The 14,599-nt window shown below is 49.9% G+C and overlaps 1 protein-coding gene across 2 annotated transcripts in view; it reads right to left on the bottom strand.

Moving 5' to 3' along the window:
* AGPAT3 (1-acylglycerol-3-phosphate O-acyltransferase 3) overlaps nt 1-14,599 on the bottom strand; it is a 119,371-nt gene that overhangs the window by 91,122 nt on the left and 13,650 nt on the right. The window contains exon 1 of one of the 2 annotated variants that reach the window (XM_073010962.1): nt 625-2,032. The exons of the other annotated variant lie outside the window; for it this stretch is intronic. The gene's annotated coding sequence lies outside the window, so the exon portion shown is untranslated. Of the gene's footprint in view, nt 1-624; nt 2,033-14,599 lie in introns of those variants that run through there. 2 annotated transcript variants of the gene reach the window in all.

Genomic DNA, 14,599 nt, shown 5'->3' with positions numbered 1-14,599 from the left:
CTGCAGTTAATCAGCAGAAAGAAGGCAGTGCTCCAAAGGCAGACCGTGTGCTGACAGCACCTGAGACACTCCTCCTCTGTTCATGGCCTCTTCCCAGTTTCTTCTTGACCTAGGCAGGTCAACAGCATCACCAGCACTGGGTTGCCAATCTCCACCACTCCCAGCCACAGGTTCTCTCAGGCTCCTCTCAATACCCAAGAGAACCAGGGCCAAGGTAGCCACTGTGCACACAAGGAAGCCTTCCTGGGGAACCATTAATTCTCAGTGGCAGGGAGCAGATGGGGAGGGGTGCTCTGCACAGGGCAGGAAGGCAAGAGCCAGAACCACAGCGTTGCTGCTGCTCACTGCAGCCAGCCCAAGCAGCAGGGCTCCCTCCTCCCCGTCTGCCAGCCCTTCCCAACGCACTCGGTAAGGGCAAGGGGGTCCCGGAGGTTCGGTCACGAGTCACTCAGGCTTCCAAGAGACCTTTAGAGGCTCTGGATGCACGTCCCCAGCCAGATCTGTGATTTACAAACATCTTCCTCCTTCCTGTGGTCGTCCTTTCACTTTCTTGATGGTGTCCTTTGAAGCACAAAAGTTTTTAATTTTGATCTTAGAAGCAACCTGAGAAAAAAGGGAGATTACCTTCAAAGGAGAGACGTCCTAACAAGGATTTCTTCACACAAAAAGATGCTGAGGCCAAGCAGAGGCTGACATCAAAGTTCTGAAAGAACACCACCACCAACCGAGAGTTCTGCAACCAGCAAGCACGTCCCCCAAGGAGCAGGGAAAGCCAGCACTTCCAGACAAACACAAAAGGGGTGGGTTCACCACCAGCACACTCTGACTAGAGGAATTTCTCATGTACATGCACTTCAAGGAGAAAAAGTGATCCCAGATGGGAAGTCTGAGATGCCAAACATAAAGGCAAAGAAAGCGGCAAGTGTGTGCAAATCTAACACAAAGTGTAATCAGGCCGGGCACAGTGGCTCACGCCTGTAATCCGAGCACTTCAGGACGCCAAAGCACAAGGATCACTTGAGTTCAGGAGTTCGAGACCAGCATGGACACATGGCAAAATCCTGTTATCTACAGAAAAAGAAAACAAAAAGTAATAATCCAGCAATGTTTTGTGATATTCAAAAGTAAAAAAGAATTTGAATATACAGGCCGGGCATGGTGGCTCACGCCTGTAATCCCAGCACTTTGGGATGCCAAGGTGGGCTGATCACCTGAGGTCAGGAGTTCAAGACCAGCCTGGCCAACATAGAGAAACCCCATCTCTACTAAAAATACAAAAATTAGCTGGGCATAATGGCGGGTACCTGTAATCCCAGCTGCTCGGGAGACTAAGGCAGGAGAACTGCTTGAACCCAGGAGGCAGAGGCTGCAGTGAGCCAAGATTGCGCCACTGCACTCCAGCCTGGGCGACAGAGCAAGACTCTGTCTTGGGGAAAAAAAAAAAGAGAATTTAAATATACAGCCTACTAGTTGTAAAGGGCATTAATGAAGGTAAGGATGCTTGCAGGTCCTTGGATATACCCAAGTGTAAAAGGTACAGGTTAATTGCAGATTTGTTTAATAAGAATGTTGTGCTTGTGGGGAAACCAATAAAAGAACAGAATTGGCCAGGCACGGTGGCTCAAGCCTGTAATCCCAGCACTTTGGGAGGCCAAGGTGGGCAGATCACAAGGTCGGGAGATCGAGACCATCCTGGCTAACACAGTGAAACCCTGTCTCTACTAAAAATACAAAAAACTAGACAGGCGTGATGGTGGGCACCTGTAGTCCCAGCTACTCAGGAGGCTGAGGCAGGAGAATGGCGTGAACCTGGGAGGCCGAGCTTGCAGTAAGCCAAGATCGATCACACCACTGCACTGCAGCATGGGCAACACAACAAGACTCCATTTCAAAAAAAAAAAAAAAGAATAGAGTCTATAACATCCAAACTGATGGAGGGCAGAAAATGAAAGAATCAATAGTTGACTCAAAAAAGAGCAAGACAGGAGAAGGAAAGGAAAAAAATCAGCACAGACCAAGAAATCAGCAAAATATAAGATGGTATATTTAAACGCAAGTATCTGTAGCTACCTTGAAAGTAAACCAAATAAATGATCTAGTTACATTTTTTTAGTTATCAGACTTTAAAAAAGGACTGTCAAACTTTAAGTAAAAAAAAAAAAATCCTCCAATCCATACACCGTCTACAAGAGATACATTTAAGACTTAAGGACGGGCGCGGTGGCTCAAGCCTGTAATCCCAGCACTTTGGGAGGCCAAGACGGGCAGATCACGAGGTCAGGAGATCAAGACCATCCTGGCTAACACGGTGAAACCCCGTCTCTACTAAAAAATACAAAAAAATAGCCGGGCGAGGTGGCGGGTGCCTGTGGTCCCAGCTACTCAGGAGGCTGAGGCAGGAGAATGGCGTAAACTCGGGAGGCGGAGCTTGCATTGAGCTGAGATCCGGCCACTGCACTCCAGCCTGGGCGACAAAGTGAGACTCTGTCTTGGGGTGGTGGGGGAGGAGACTTAAAGACACAGAAAAATTAAAAATAAAAAAATAAGAGACATGCAAAGCAAACAGTAAACAAAAGGCAGCTGGTGCCGCTATATTAATTCCAGGCAAAGTCTGAAAGGCAGAAAGCATTAAAAAGTTAAGAAGATCATTTCACAGTAATAGTCACTTCATTCATAAGGAAGATATAAAATTTTAAGTCTTTATCACCTAATAACATAGCTCTCAAGTATATAAAGCAAAACTTGATACAACTGCAAGAAAAAAATAGGCAAATCCACAATGCAAAAACAGCTGTAGACAAGACATAAACAAATGGGTATGACTGTGATCCAATAAAACTTTATAAAAGCAGGTAGCTAGCCAGGCTAAGCCTATGGGCTATAGTTTGCTGACCCTTGGTATAGAAGATTTGAACAACAGGACGAATAAACTTGATTCAATGAAACTACACACAACGCTGCCCCTACCCCTGCAGAACTAGAATCTGTTCAAAGACACAGAACATTTTAAAATCTGACCATGTGCTGAGCCATAAGGCAAGCCCTAACAAGTTTCAGAAGACAGAGATCAAGCACAGCAGATTCCTTCACCCCAAAGACACTTAAACTAGGGGAAAAAAGTAACAAAAAGTTATCTGCAAAAATCCTAGTCTGTTCAGAAGTTAAAAACAGTTATCATGGCTGGGCGTGGTGGCTCACGCCTGTAATCCCAACACTTTGGGAAGCCAAGGCGGTGGATCACTTGAGCTCAGGAGTTCAAGACCAGCCTGGCCAGCATGGTGAAACCCCATCTCTACTAAAAATACAAAAATTAGGCCGGGCACAGTGGCTCAGGCCTATAATCCTCAGCACTTTGGGAGGCTAACGCAGGTGGATCACCTGAGGTCAGGAGTTCGAGACCAGCCTGACCAATATAGTGAAACTCTGTCTCTACTAAAAGTACAAAAAATTAGCTAGGCATGGTAGCAGGTGCCTGTAATCCCAGCTACTTGGGAGGCTGAGGCAGAAGAACCGCTCAAACCAGGGAGGTGTAGGTTGCAGTGAGCCAAGATTGTGCCACTGCACTCCAGCCTAGGCAAAAAGCAAGACTCTGTGTCAAAAAAAAAAAAAAAAAAAAAATTAGCCAGGCGTGGTGGCGGGTGCTTGTAATCCCAGCTACTTGGAAAGCTGAGGCAGGAGAATCACTTGAACCTGAGAGGTTTATGTTGCAGTGAGCCAAGATCACACCACTGCACTCCAGCCTGGCTGACAGAGACTCTGACTCAAAAAAAATTTTTTTAAAAAGTGATCAACTGTCAAAAAATTCAAAACAGGAATTCAAAAATATGTTGAACAAAACAGTAAAAAAAAGAAATTCATGTCACAACATATAGGCTGCATGATGCGGCCTAAATAGTTCCTAAGGGGAACAGCAACCTTAAGTGTGGACTGCATTAGAACATTTTAAAATGCTAATAACAGGCCGGGTGCAGTAGCTCACACTTGTAATCCTAGCACTTTGGGAGGCCAAGGAGGGCGAATTGCCCGAGCCCAGGACCTGGAGAACAGCCTGGGGAAACTCTGTCTCTACTAAAAAAAATACAAAAAATTAGCTGGGCGTGGTGGCATGCACTTGTAGTCCCAGCTACATCAGAGGCTGAGGCAGGAGAATTGCTTGAACCCCGGAGGTGGAGGTTGCAGTAAGCGAGACTGCACCACTGCACTCCAGACTGGGGGATAGAGCAAGACTCTGTCTCAAAAAATAAACAAACAAATAAATAAATAAATAAAATGCTGAAAACAAATGACACAAGACATATCTCAAAAAATTAGGAAAACAAATTTAGAAGAAGGAACAAACCAATCTAAAACTCAGAAATTAGTAAGATAGAAAACATACAAAAAGCCACAAAGTTGGTTCTCTGAAAAGATCAATAAAATCAAGAGTTTTATCAAGAGAGTTGATGATAAAAAGAGAGGAGGTGCGAATCAGGTCAGGAAAGAAAGGGGAACAGGGTCCAGTGTTTCAGGTCTTTTAAAATCAGAGGCTACTGATGCCTCTTTATAGCAATGAACTTAAAAATGTAAACTTAAATGGACAAATTCCTAAGAACGATAACGGACAAAAATATCCTCAAGAATAAATCAGAGGCAGAGAGGAAGAGAGGCTGATTAGTGGGTACAGATGAACACTGGATAAAAGCAGCAAGACCTAGAAATAAGACCCGGTGTTTACAGATCAGTACGGTGATTACAGTTTACAATAATCTATTGTATATTTCAAAATAGATAATGGAGAAGAATTTGAAAGTTTTAAGCTTAAAGACAAGACAAATACTTAAGGTGACAGATGTGCCAATTTATACCAAATTGACCTCTACAAATTATGTGAATATATTAAACTATCACACTTATCCCCTCGAAATGGGTGAGTCATATAGTGGGTGAACTATATCTCCACAAAGCTATTACCAAAAAAAGAAAAAAGAAAACCCAAAGAATACCATAATCGTTACAAAACTGAAAGAGAAGTCAAACATCTACCACCAAAAAAATGATCACACTAAGTTCAGAACGGTTTCACCAGTGAGATCCTACACTCTTGGTGTAGGGATTCCAATCATCCATAAACTCTTTTAGAGAAGTAAAAAAAAAAAACAAACAAAAAAAAGAAAAAAGAAAGAAATACCTGGCCATGCTCAGTGCATCTTGAAGCTAATATAATCTTTTCGCCAAAACCTGACAGAAACAGGATGCAAAGGATAATTACAGAGCAGTCTCACTCACGAGCATGAATGCCAGAAGCCGGAAGGAAGCTTGTTCACTGTGCCTGGCTTCAGTGCACTTCCAGACACTGAGTTTCTGCAGCGTGAAGGTTCGTGGCAGCCCTGAATCCAGCAAGTCTATCGGCCACGTCTTTCTAACAGCCAGGGCTCACTTCCGGCATCTGTGGCACATTTTGGTAACTTTTGCAATCGTTCAGACTTTTTCAGGATTATTATACCTGTCATGGTGATCTGTGGTCAGCGATCTTTGATGTTCCTACAGTAATTTTTTCAGTGCTGTGAACCGGGCCGCTATCAGAGGAGGAACTGAGTAGATAAGGGTCGTGCATGCTCTGAACTGCTCCGCCGACCGCCTATTCCCATCTCTCTCCCTCTGCCCCAGCTCCCCTATTCCCTGTTACACAGCAGTGTTGAAATGAGGCCACTTAATAACCCTCTGATGGCCTGTAAGTGTCCAAGTAAAAGGATGAGTCGCACGGTTCTCACTTTACATCAAAAGCTGGAAGTGACTAAGCCTGCTGAGGAAGGTGTGTTGAAAGCCGGGACAGGACAAAAACTGGGCCTCTTGTGCCAAACAGTTGGCCAAGTGATGAACGCAAAGAAAAAGTTCTTGGAGGAAATTAAAAGTGCTACTCAAGTAAACACACGAATGATAAGAAAATGAGGCCAGGCGCGGTGGCTCACGCCTGTAATCCCAGCACTTTGGGAGGCCGAGACGGGCGGATCACGAGGTCAGGAGATTGAGACCATCCTGGCTAACAAGGTGAAACCCCGTCTCTACTAAAATACAAAAATAATTAGCCGGGCGAGGTGGCGGGCGCCTGTAGTCCCAGCTACTCTGGAGGCTGAGCCAGGAGAATGGCGTGAACCCGGGAGGCGGAGCTTGCAGTGAGCTGATATCGCGCCACTGACTGCACTCCAGCCTGGGTGACTGAGCGAGACTCTGTCTCAAAGAAAAAAAAAGAAAGAAAATGTGGTTCTCATACACAATGGAGTACTATTCCGCCATAAAAAAGAATGAGATTCTATCATTTGCAACAACATGGATGGAACTGCAGCTCATTATATTAAGTGAAATAAGCCAGGCACAGAAAGATAAGTATAACATGTTCCCACTTATTTGTGGGATCTAAAAATCAAAACAACTGAACTCATGAAGATAGAGAAGAGAAGGCTGGGAAGGATATGGGGGTAGAGGGAGGTTAATGGGTACAAAAATTAGTTAGAAAGAATGAATAAGACCTAGTATTTGGCCAGGTGTGATGGCTCATGCCTGTAATCCTAGTACTTTTGGAGGCCGAGGCAGGTGGATCACTTGAGGTCAGGAGTTTGAGACCAGTCTGGCCAACAGGGTGAAACTCCATCTCTACTAATAATACAAAAACATAGCCAGGTGTGATAGCATACAGCTGGAATCCCAGCTATTCGGGAGAATGATGCATGAGAATCACTTGAACCCAGGAGGCAGAGGTTGCAGTGAGCCGAGATCGTGCCACTGCACTCCAGTCTGGGCAACAGAGCAAGACTCCATCTTAAAAAAAATTTTTTTTTAATAAAAAAAGACCTGGTATAAAGACCTAATATTTGACAGCACAGCAGGGGGACTGCCAGGAGGAGCAGAGGTGACACTGGCTCCTCCCTCCCCTAACCATCAGCTCCAAGCCCTGCCAGTCTCCTCACCAAGCACCTCCATGCTTAGCCACCAGTCTCTGGCCACAGGCGCTGCATCCACCCAGCTGTGCCCTTTGCAGGCTTTGGCTTCCTATGGCATCACGATTGCCATGTCACTGCTCCAGCTTTGCAAAAACCCCTACCTGTATTTGGAGCCCCTGACCTGGCAACCTTCCCTCCCGTCAGCTGCTGCCAAGGAACCCCCTTGCCAGCACTGGCCCGCTCCTCAGTGCTCCTGAAAATACTGCTCACACGTCACTGAGCCATGGTGCCCTCGCCCACAGGAGCCCTGCGCACCTGCACACCTTCACCTGTGGCTCCCCTCGCCTGTGCAACGAACTCCGGCTGCACACTCCAGGCTGGGCCTGGGGCCACAGAGTCATCAAACAACAGGCCCTTTTCTTCCTCCAAATGAGCTTATATAAGAAACTGGCGCTGGGCGCGGTGGCTCACGCTTGTAATCTCTGCACTTTAGGAGGCCAAGGCGGGTGGATCACTTGAGGTCAGGAGTTCAAGACCAGCCTGACCAACATGGTGAAACCCCATCTCTACTAAAAATACAAAAATTAGCTGGGCGTGGTGGCACATCCCAGCTACTTGGGAAGCTGAGACAGGAGGACTGCTTGAACCCGGCAGGTGGAGGTTGCAATGAGCTGAGACCGCGCCACTGCACTCCAGCATGGGCAACACAGTGCAACTCTGTCTCAAAAAAACAAAAAACAAACAAACAAACAAAACACCTGGCAATCATAAATAGAGAAAAAAATTGCAATTGAAAGTTATTTGTTCAAGAACTGGAGACCAACTAGGAACACAGGAAGCAGAGAAGTGAATCTCTGCGTCTGCATCAATGACACAAAAGCAGATGTGCAGGGAACCCATCCGGCCCAGGCCCAGGCCTCCTGCACCCAGCCTCTGAGAGTTCCACACTACCAGAGGGGCCACAGTTGGCTGAGGGAGGTGGGGACGCCATTTGAGGTCTAGCCGCAGGGTCACGGGAGCACAGCCAGCCAGTGTAGACAGGTCAGGCGCCAGTTCCCTGCCTTGCTCAGCACCGCGCATCACTGTACTGAAGCCCATCTTCAGTAAAACCAGCGCTTCCCTTAAAGAGAATGCCATGGGGCATGAGTATGCTTCTCTTAAAGAGAATGCCACGGGGCTTTTGACAAAAAACAAAGGCATCACTGTTAACTCCGAGCTATCCCAGGTGAGGGGAGAAGGGAGACAGCAGAGACAAGAAGACAATTACACAAGCAGGAGACAATTACACAAGCAGCAGCCCAACATGTGCTTTGCAAAGCTGACCCGGCTCACCCCACACCCAAGGTCAGACCCACAGATAGCCCTGCCTCTGCATCCACCACCAGAGCACCCAGCACCAGGCCACCCAGCACCCAGCACCAGGCCACCCAGCACCAGGCCACCCAGCACCCAGCACCAGGCCACCCAGCACCCAGCACCAGGCCACTCAGCACCCAGCACCAGGCCACCCAGCACTCAACACCAGGCCACTCAGCACCTAGCACCAGGCCACCCAGCACCCAGCACCAGGCCACCCAGCACTCAGCACCAGGCCACCCAGCACTCAGCACCAGGCCACTCAGCACCCAGCACCAGGCCACCCAGCACCCAGCACCAGGCCACCTCAGCATCCAGTGCCTGGGCACACAGCATCCAGCACCAGCACACCCAGCACTGGGCCACCCAGCATCCAGTACCAGGACACCCCGGCTCCGCCTGCCCCAGGCCTCTGAAGGAGCAGGAGGCTGGGCCCCACATCCCGCAACAGCACAGCCAGCTGGGCGAGACCAGAGGCAGCACAGGAAGGGACTGTGTGGCTCCTTTGGATTAGGAAAGGGCTGAGCTCCACACAGCAGAAAACAGGGACAAGGCTGAAGAGGCAGCACGGAAAGCCCAGAGTCACTCCCCACCCGCCATCGGAAACCAGTAAGCTCATTAGAAACCACTTATCTATGAGGCCAAATGCCCTCGGCAAGAGGGGAGGAGGAGGTGGAAGGAGGAGGGAGGAGGAGGGGGAAGGAGGAGGGGGAAAGAGGAGGGAGGAGGAGGAGGGAGAAGGAGGGGGAAGGAGCAGGGGAAGGAGGAGGGGGAAGGAGGAGGGAGGAGGAGGAGGAGGGGGAAGGAGAAGGGAGGAGGAGGAGGAGGGAGAAGGAGGAGGGGGAAGGAGAAGGGGGAAGGAGGAGGGGAAAGGAGCAGGGGAAGGAGGAGGGGGAAGGAGCAGGGGAAGGAGGGGAAGGGGAGAGGAGAATGACGTCAAAGGGAGTGGCGGGGCTACACCTGTGACAGGCCCCCAGCCCTGGGGACTATCTGGGGAAGTCCAGGAAGCCCTGCGAGCTGAGACAGGGTGACTCATCTCTGGTGACAGAGGTAACCACCTGGCCAGATGTACCTCTTTAAAGAGAGAGATTCTTAAACCCATCACAAACAGACCAGAACACTGGCTGGGCACGGTGGCTCACACCTGTAATCCCAGCACTTTGGGAGGCCGAGGCAAGTGGATTACCTGAGTTTAGGAGTTCAAGACCAGCCTGACCAACATGGAGAAACCCCGTCTCTCTACTAACAATACAAAATTAGCCGGGCACAGTGGCTCACACCTGTAATCCCAGCACTTTGGGAGGCCGAGGCAGGTGGACTCTCTGAGGTCAGAAGTTCGAGACCAGCCTGGCCAACATGGCAAAACCCTGTCTCTATTAAAAATACAAAAATTAGCCAGGTGTGGCAGTGTGCACCTTTAATTCCAGCTACTTGGGAGGCTGAGGCAGGAGAATCGCTTGAACCCAGGAGGCAGAGGCTGCAGTGAGCCGAGATCGTGCCACTGCACTCCAGCTTGGGCAACAGAGTGAAACTGCGTGCCAAAAAAAAAAAAAAAAACCAACCAGCCAGAATGCTGACCAGAAGAAAATACCCGAGCTCACTATTCCTTATTGAGGACACTCTGGGGAAAAACTCAAGGACTGGCTGGGCTGAGTGACAAGGAACAGAAGCGGCTCCCAGGGGCCCAGGGCCCAAGCTATGTCATCTACAGGGGTTTTCCCCCAACTCATTTATGCAAGGAGTTCCTGCTTGTAAACAGGAGAGAAAATGTTATCCAAGAGGCTCAGAACTGGCCTCGGAGGCTCAGCAAGGACAGGCCTTCTCCCTGGGGTCCCAGAGTGGGCAGAAGGCCACACCACCATGGACTCCAGGCTCCTCCGGCTGATCACGGAGGTCCAGGCCATGAGGCCCTTGAGGCTCAAGGAGGAGGGTGTCTGAGGCAGGTCAGCCTCATGGTGGCCGTGGAGCATGCGCAGTGGAGTGACCCGGGCAGGAGGCGCCGCAGGCCAGCATCCCAGCCAGGAAGGGAAGAGCAACTCCGTATCACAGCTTCACAGTGTCCAGCAATTTAGTATCTGCCCTCTGAAGTTTCTAGGTGCTGATAATTCACAAATAAAGGAGGAGAAAGGTTGCTCTCTCCTGCCTTCCAGGCCTGTGTGGAGGTGTGGACCTGGTGTTGGGGCTAACTAGGAATCCTGCATCTCACGGGTGGCCCCACAGGACAAGCGAGGGGCTGTGACACTGGACACTACTCGGTGGCCAGCAGTTGCCCCCAGGCCCTTGACGATGGAGGCAACAGGCAGAGCTGGGCAGCTACCTCCTGAAGCCCACCCAGGGGTATCACCCTAAGAGGCCAGCACCACCCCCCAAGACCAGGGCACCCGTGGCTGGAGGAGACCCAAGGCCCTCTGACACATCCGGTGAGACTCGTGGAGGGGTGTTTGCTGTCGCAGTGATGGAAGGCATTGCTGGTTCTAAGAGAGTGGGCTAAAATGCACCCTTCACCGGTCTTACCAGATACCTGCCCCCCAGGCTGAGAGCTGACTCCAACTCTGATGCAAATGCATGTACCTTGGTTCACAGACACTGGATTTTCCAGGAATGAAACCTCCCATAACACACACCTCAGGGAGGAAGAGGAAGCCTGCCTTGGCCAACCCCAGCAAGGGACTGAGTCTACCCCCACCACCCTCTCACTGCAGCTTGAGCCAACAGGGACTACTTTATCTCCCAGTGCAGACGCGTGCAAGAGTTTCCAGATGGAAATACATGTCAATCTGAAATCCTGGGTGCAATCTATGAAATCTATTTCCATACTGCAAAAGAGACATCACAATGCTTTATTAATAACATGAAGCAGTAATAACACATTCGCCAGGCCCTGCTCTAAGCATTGTCCTGCATTACCTCCATTATGCAAAGGAGACGTGGGGCCCAGCAGGGCAGAGAATGACAGGCTGAGACTGACCACTCCCTCAGCCCGGGGCACAGGGCCCCCACATGAGGGACTCACCCAAGGCACAAGGCTCTGCCCCTGCAGTGGCTTAGACCCTGGACCACGCCAGCATGGCAAACACACGTGAGCTGCAAATGCCAGCCTGTGTGCAACTTCACGTGGCTAGAGGCCACATTCAAAAGTAAAAAGAAATTGGCAAAAAAAATATTTTTAATAGGCCCGGCATGGTGGCTCACGCCTGTAATCCCAGCACTTTGGGAGTCCAAGACAGGTAGATCACCTGAGGTCAGGAGTTCGAGACCAGCCTAACCAATATGATGAAACTCTGTCTCTATTAAAAATACAAAAATTAGCTGGGCTTGGTGGCGGGTGCCTGTAATCCCAGGTACTCAGGAGGCTGAGACAGGAGAATCACTTGAACCCAGGAGGCAGAGGTTGCAGTGGGCCAAGATCGTGCCATTGCACTCCAGCCTGGGTGACACAGCAAAACTCCGTCTAAAAAAAAATTAATAGGCTGGGCGCGGTGGCTCAAGCCTGTAATCCCAGCACTTTGGGAGGCCGAGACGGGCGGATCACGAGGTCAGCAGATCGAGACCATCCTGGCTAACCCGGTGAAACCCCGTCTCTACTAAAAAATACAAAAAACTAGCCGGGCGAGGCGGCGGGCGCCTGTAGTCCCAGCTACTCGGGAGGCTGAGGCAGGAGAATGGCGTGAACCCGGGAGGCGGAGCTTGCAGTGAGCTGAGATCCGGCCACTGCACTCCAGCCTGGGTGACAGCGCGAGACTCCGTCTCAAAAAAAAAAAAAAAAAAAAAAAAAAATTAATAATACATTTTATTTAACTCAGTATATCCAAAATATTATCATTTCTACATGTAACCAATATAGAAGAATATGAATGAGATCACTTACATTCTCCTTCATATTAAGCCTCTGAGATTGGCGTGCATTTCACGCCAAGAGCATATCTCAGTTCCCACCAGCCATGTTTCCAGCATGCCTCTGTGGGCTGTGTGGCTCATGCTGCCTGCCCCAGACAGCACAGGCTGAGATATGACAGGTTCTCTGAGGGCGACATCCTTCCCACATCCCTTTTCTGTTTGCATGTTAAGAATTTTAGAAGTTTTTAGCTTCACCAACCCTTTGCCTTCTAAAGTATTTATAGTGGTTAATTTCTCCACTTGAGGCAGGTGCAGGGGTTCAATACTTTATGTGTTTTCACATAAAGTATTTCTTAATTTAAGAAAAAGTTGACCCACTCCCCAAAATACAATGTACTCACCAGGCACAAAATAAAAATTATGACAAAGTTATTAAATACTTCCAGTTTTCTTCTTCTTGCACAAAATTTGGAAGGAGAAAAAACTGATCCTTTGCTGGAAATAAATACATAAGTGACAAAGTAAAAACTATTAGCAATTACTATCACTTCCTTCTCAATTTTCTTTTCTTCCAAAAAAAGTTCTTACATTTATTCTCATTCATTCTCTCTCTCTCATTTTCTCTCTCTTCCCCCTCCCCGGCATTAAGAATGACCAACTTGTAATCAAACCACCAGCCTCAAACCAAATCTTCCTTGCTACGAACAGTTAACGTACTGCCACCTGTCATGTGTTCAATTCACCATGTCAAACACAGTTGACTGGAAACGTCCAGGGACCAACACCCAGCAATAAGCCACCTGCCCACTTAATGCCAGTGAGCAGGAGACGTCCAGCACCTGTCTCTAGACGTGTCCTTGTTTCCACTTTGGGGAGATATATGTGAGTGGAAATAACAAGGGTAATTGGCAAAATCATTGTGAAATGAATCTGTCCTACCATAAATGTGATTGCAAATTCTGAAGTTGATCTGCAAAAGGCCACAGACATAGCTGTGACCCATCCCCACACTCAGGGGCAATACCACGGGGACACGGGCAGCTGCCGTCTCTGAGTCGTCAGAATCCCTGCCAGGGAAGCTGGACGCCCCCGGCACTCAAGATCAAAGCTGAGCTCCTGGCAGTAGAGACCTGCAGAGGCCCTTTCCCATCTTCCTGCCAGTGACTCACAAAGGCAGCCCTCGCATACCTGAGAAAGTGGCACCAGAACAAGACAAGAACAGGCTGACCAGGAGCCCCACCCTGCCCCTGCAGATGCCTCTCCGGTGTGCTCCGCAGGAATGGCGGCCGCCCCTGCCACTCCCAGATCTCGGGCTCTAGGGGATAACAGATGCTGCCCTCAGCTGTGCTGAGCCATGAAGTGATTCAGCAGCAGGGGAATCGGATGCTGGTCCAGGAACGCAGCGCCAGCCTGGGAGGCCACAGACACACACCAGTCTCGTGGGTGCAGAGGGCCGGTGCCAACTGATGTCAAAGCTCAAGTCCACACCCTGAGTTTCCACAGGGCTCCCAAGATGCCCGGGTAAACAAGAGACGCAGGGCTGTGTCCTCAGCCCCGGGGTCGTGCTACCCTGTTCTTCAAGAATAAACAGTAAGAGAGATGGGCAGAACCCACGTCTTCTCAGCTCCACCCCAGGAGTGTAGGGAGAGGCCCACACACCAGGATACAGGGAGCTCACGGGAACCAAGAGCACCAGGTGCCCGGAGGTCCTCAGGCCAGCTCAGGACAAAGGCACAGAGCTCAGGCTGTTGCTTCTAGATTGCTCTGCTTTACAACGCGGGGCTCATTGATTGCAGTCACTCTTCCCTAAGTGCCATCCTCCCCGGGCGGCCCAGCCAGGACTCAGAATGCACGCAGCCACACACAACACGGCTGCCCCGACACGCACATGGCACAGCAGTTCCATGTGCCACTGTGCCATCGACAACGCATTTTCACACGTGCAGCCTCACAAACTGCTGAGGAAGAACAGACAAGGAGACAAATGGGAAGGCGAACAGTGCAACGGGAACTGAGGCGGGCAGGCCACAGAGACAGAGCCACAGTGGGACTCCGTTGTGTGTTAAGAGTGTGTATATCTAACTCACACTCGGGATAGGAGCAGGCCACCTCGGCATAGTGACATCCAGGTCAAAGTCACCAGGCAAAAGGAGAAAGAGTGTTCCAGGCAGGCTAAGGTCCCAGGCAGAGTGTGGCCAGTGGGGCAGCTTGAAGACGGGGTGTGGGGGTGCATCAGCAGGCGTCGTCACGGGGGGCTGAGCAGGCAGTGGCGGGGAACATGCGGGGCTACCGAAACACTGCCTCTTGTGCTGCAGGGAACGAGTGTGATGGGAGCTGAACTGGAGCGACCCTCACGCAAGGTCACAGGCAGACCTGGTCGAAGGTGAGGCTGGCAGTGGGGCGGGGGGTGGGCAGGAGTAATCATGAGGGTCAAGGAGCCATAGATGGGGAAGGGGGTGAAGGAGATGGAGAAAGGGGGTCATATATAG

The sequence above is a fragment of the Chlorocebus sabaeus genome, chromosome 2, assembly GCF_047675955.1.
Source record: "Chlorocebus sabaeus isolate Y175 chromosome 2, mChlSab1.0.hap1, whole genome shotgun sequence".
Lineage (NCBI taxonomy): Eukaryota > Metazoa > Chordata > Mammalia > Primates > Cercopithecidae > Chlorocebus > Chlorocebus sabaeus.
The sequence above is the reverse complement of the archived record's forward strand: the minus strand, read 5'-3'. Positions and strand labels throughout refer to the sequence as shown.